Source organism: Saccostrea cucullata, unplaced genomic scaffold (genome assembly GCF_032062105.1).
Source record: "Saccostrea cucullata isolate Sc308-1 unplaced genomic scaffold, CSIRO_AGI_Scuc_v1 ctg758, whole genome shotgun sequence".
NCBI classification, from domain to species: domain Eukaryota; kingdom Metazoa; phylum Mollusca; class Bivalvia; order Ostreida; family Ostreidae; genus Saccostrea; species Saccostrea cuccullata.
This window is the reverse complement of record NW_026929349.1, coordinates 277,155-282,471: the sequence shown is the minus strand read 5'-3', so window position 1 is coordinate 282,471 and position 5,317 is coordinate 277,155.

Genomic DNA, 5,317 nt, shown 5'->3' with positions numbered 1-5,317 from the left:
AAAGTGCTTCGCACTTTTATTCAGTTTGTGAGTAAAAAGGCAGAGTTTACACATCGATAAATTCTGAAAAAAGAACGTTTAATCCTATAGTATACTCACGCGTAGAAACATACACGGAGAAACGTGCGCTAACGTGACGTCACAATGAGGCTACAGCGAAGTAGTAAAATGTAACAATATAGGGAAGCGATAAATTCAAATATTTAGTATATTTGAATTGCTTTTAAACATGTAAAATGTAAATATAAGGAATGTTTTTAATTTTTTGTGTGAATTATTGGTGTGGAAATCACACAGACTTGCACGTAGGCATTTTTTTTAAATATGCCTACGTGACAAGTCTGTGTGATTCACACACCAATAACTCACATAAAACTTAAAAAACATTCCTTAATTTTCTGCAGTCAAGTATATCCCAGCCAATTAGCCAAGATAAACACAGTGTCACCTAATACCCCCCCCCCCCTCATTTAAAATACAGACATTCATTGACAAAACAAGTGAATTTGGACTGAAAACATGGAATCCGATATGATTTTGCAAATTTAAAACACAAGTACATGTGATATGAGTATTTTCCTCTTATTTCTCTATTAGGTCATACAGTACCTAGTACTATGTAGGTTATATTTCAGATAATTTTTATATATATGAAAGCACATAGATTTTATTTGGTCAACTTTATTCACGTTATTGAATATTCAAACCATCCAGTGATATGAGTTGATTTCCTAACTTTTATAATCATGATTATAAAAGTTAGGAAATCAAAACATATCACTCGGTGGTTTGAAGATTATATTCATGTATGACTGGCTGGATGTTACAAAATAATATTCATGTATAAAGTAGATGTGTGTGTATGTATAAGGTAATTGAAAGTAATCGAAAAAGTAATTGTAATAACATTGGAAATTTTAGCTGTAATCGATTAAATTACGATTTCATGTACATGTAATCGAAAATCTCTTCAATTACATATTACTGTCGATTACTTGACAAAAGTAATCATTAAAATCGATTACGATTACCCGATTACGATTAGCCCATGCCTGCACTTGATTTTACTCAGGTGACCTTTTGCCACTTGTTTTCGTCCGTCGCCATGCGTCGGGCGTTGCGCTTCGTCGAACATTTGAAATTTCACCGCTCAACCAGTTTCAACCAATTTTAGCATAAAGCATTAATGATTGAAGGGAAAGAAAATACAAGAAATAATGGTCCCTGTCCCCCTGGGACCTGAGGAGTGGAGCCGAAGCCAAAAATTAATGCAATCTTAAATCATCTTCTTTTCTCCTGGACATAAGGTTAAACTGTTGATATGATTGTAATAATCATTAAGTCATTTACCAAAATTGTGAATATCATTGCCAGAGACAGGGTTTCTGGTGTTAGGGCGTGCTATATAAATCTTATAGTGAAATACCATTATTTATTTGAACATCTTCTTTTATGCTTCTGGGTATTAATCAAACTCACTATATACATATTTTTTATGAGAAACGGCGCCTCTTCCAAAATTGTGAAATCCATGCCCCAAGGTCAGGTCTTCTAATGTTTGGGCCTGATTAACTTAATTAGATAGCGAAAATGTATTAATTCTTTAAAAATCTTCTCCGCTACATCTTGGTATTAATCAAACTTACTACATACTGTATATTGCTTCGATGAACCAGAACGCCTCTTCCAAAATCGTGAATTTTTAGGCGCGAGGGTATGGGGTTCTTGTATTGGGGCGGGGCTATATAAAATATGTGTTGTGAAAATGCATTAAGTCTTTGAAAATTTTCTCCTCTGCTCCTTAGTATTAAGCAGGTGAACTAACTATATAGTTATGGAAAGCAAAGGTGTCTCTTCAAATTGTATAGAGGGGGCTTTAATTATATACTGAAAATGAATAAATGCTCTTAAATCTATTCCATTGTATTAATCAAAGATTTATGATGAACAAGGGTTCCTTTTCCAAAATTGTGAAATGTGTGCTCCCAGGGGTGCCTGTAGGGTTGGGCACTTCTGATTATTGATGATTATTACTGATTAGTACTTAGTAGCAATATATTTATTTGTTTTGTGTAAATGTCATACCCACTGGTTTAAAACACGAACCGAATTCAATTGTTGGAAAGTTGTTACTTAATGCGCTGATGAACTATAAGGTCGATAGGACTCTTGTTTTTTTGGGGGGGGGATTCCAAATTTTGAAATAAATTGAAAAAAACAGGCTTTCATTTGTTTGACGGGTTGTTCTGCTTCGATTTTTTTTCAAGTTTGAAGTATTCGAAATTATTAATGTTTGAAATGTGTAAGTGTTTTTTTCATAATGACATATGTCTTAAAGATTGTTACCTTTTTCTTTACAAAGTTGCCCTTTAAAACTTGAAGGACATTTACAAAAAAACTGTTTTGATAACACCTCACAAGTTCCTCCGTTTTGACATGGATTAACTTGGCATGGATCATCTACAAGTACAATTGTATATATAAAATCATGCTCTGTGATTTTGACTATTTTGATGTGCTAGAGTTAAATCTGGCTTAGATTCGTTAAAGGGACATGGACACATTTTTAACTGAATTTTGTTAAACCAACTTTAATGTTTACGATTCTAATATAATAAGGCAATTTTAAAGATAAGCAAAAATTTGATCATCATTTGTTGAATAACAAAGGAGAAACAGAACATTAAATTCTTCATTAAACATTTGTTAACATTTAGAAAATATATTTAGAATACAGTACCCGCATCGTTATTCTTTACAATTCTATCGTGTTCTATTGTGCGTGTATCCTATCGTATCGTGCGTGTATCCTATCGTATCGTGTTTTCCGTTTATCAGGTTTTGCGTTTTCTATCGTGTTTTCCGTTTATCGTGTTTTGCGTTTATCGTGTAGATCGTTTATCAGGTTCTATCGTGTATCGTGTTTTGCGTGTATCGTGTATATTCGGAAACCTTCGCTTTTTTTCTTTACTATACAAAAGAAACTACTGAGCTATTCCGAGTTTCTTTTTTCGTTTTGTTAATAAAAATAAGATTAATTCAACCAAAAAAGAGAAAATAAAGTTTTCTCCCTTTCTTTTTCATCAATATAAGAAATATTAAAGCGTAGAAGGAAAAAAAATTAATAGCGTATTTCATGAATGAATAAATTGATTTATTATTAAATAATTAAATAAATAAATAAGATAATTATAACATGGTAAAGCAGAGAGTGATTGTCAAAATTTAAACAGTAACTCTATTTTGCGGAAATGAAATTATAGCTAGATCGATCACCAGGTCTATTTTTTTTTTTTTTTTTTTTTGAATTATTGAATTGTATTATTTATTTTGTCAAAATTAAATACTATTAATATAATATTCCTAAATGAATCAGAGTTACCGGAGAATGATTTTTGGTAAGATACGATGTTCGCGTACACAAAAAGCAAATAAATAAATAATAAGCAGGATATAGATATGTATCTTTTTTCATGCAATCTGTTTTTCCTTGTTTATCGTCTGATAACGTTAGGAATATGTTTACGCCTCTGATCTGCATGTATGCACAATGATTAACAGTTTTGATGTTAGAAATATAATAAAACATAAGACATTGATCTAGATGATTTTAACAACGATTTTTGCCGTATACGTTCAAATTTTAAATTTATTTTTTAAAGCTAATTATAAATTCCTTGATATATGTCTAAATTAATAATAGATAATCAAAATTATAAAATATAATGCATGGAAATATTCTACCCAATTTATCACACCATAGCTGTTACTATAAAATGGAAGTTTTTCATTAACTTTTTTTGGCATTAGATATCATAAAAATAATATATACAGGGAAAACATGATGTTTTTAACAGCTTACCTTTTCGGCGTGGAAATAAACTGAAAATACAATCCATCGGGATGCCAAAAATCAAAATAAATCAAAGACCTTTCCTTATCAGAAAACTGACACGTATGTGTAGCTCTCTAATTAGCACACTGTCTTCCTGTGCGGTCAACCACCCTCTCCCCCTTCTCCCCTAACTGACACCTCGGCCCGTGTGTGTGATCACCGTCAACATAACTGTACTGATTTCTCACCTGGGGTCAACTGAATTAATAACCTCGAATATTACCTGGTTCTAATGAAACGCATCTACTTATTTTCGGGACTTTGTTTCTAACTTGTTTGAATAATTTTATCAAAGATTTAATTCAAAATATATTAAATAATTGTACAATTTATGGATTAAAAAATCATCTCATTGCTTAAATGTTAAATAAAAATTCAAATAAGTCAATTTAATGAAATGAAGTCCCTAAACTCACTTCGCTGATTTATTTCATTTCGTACAATGTTTCCATTATGTTTATGTAAATAAGTCTTTTAATGAACTTAAATTAAATACTGGTACATGCACTTTCGGATCATCGGGTTTTCTACATAATACGGACAAAATTAATTCTAGGAAACAATTTCATTGATCGTAGAAACGGATGAAATAGTTCTAACATTCTAAACTATGAAAATTAGCTCGCATTATTTTTTTACGGTATCTTACTATAAAAATAAAACAAAAGAAATCGTCTGATTCCGCCGTGACCATGCAAGACTAGTAAATACACCGAATCAATTTATATAGTATTAATCGATTTCATTCCATACATATATAACTTTATTTAAGAAATAAATAACAAGTTTATAAACTTCAATGGGAATTGAAGTGGGTCGGTCACGTGATCAAATCCCGTGAAGGCCGAAGGCCTTCTCAGAAGATTGATCACGTACCGACCTACTTCAATTCCCATTGAAGTTTATAAACTTGTTATTTATTACTTATATATACATTTGAGTCGGACAATTGAATTTTTTCGAATTTAAATTATTGCACTAACCGTCCGTCGTAGATTTTGAAAAATGACGCAAGGTGTAAATCGGCTTGCATGGCGGTCACGCTTCGAATGCATTAGTCTAAGGAATCTGTTTCGAAGGGAATATTTTGTGAAAGGCCACTTGTGATCAGTAATAGTGAACAGATTGTTGTCTAGGAATATTTTTATTCGTGAAAAATGATAATCGATGCTGAAAAGACACAAGAAACACCTCCGAAGTTTGATGATAAAAGTTGGAGGAATTTCGGTCGCTGGAAAGGGATGCATGGATCCGATGGATTGAGACACTTGTCCGAGCCAGTTAGTTTGCAATTTGATCAAAAACATTCTACGGTTTCAGTAACTACAATGAAGCGCATTGAAGTGGTAAAATTTTCCGTTCGAATGGAACGTTTTGAGCTATATTTAGAGTGTTTATTGTCATCTTATGACATGCCCATTT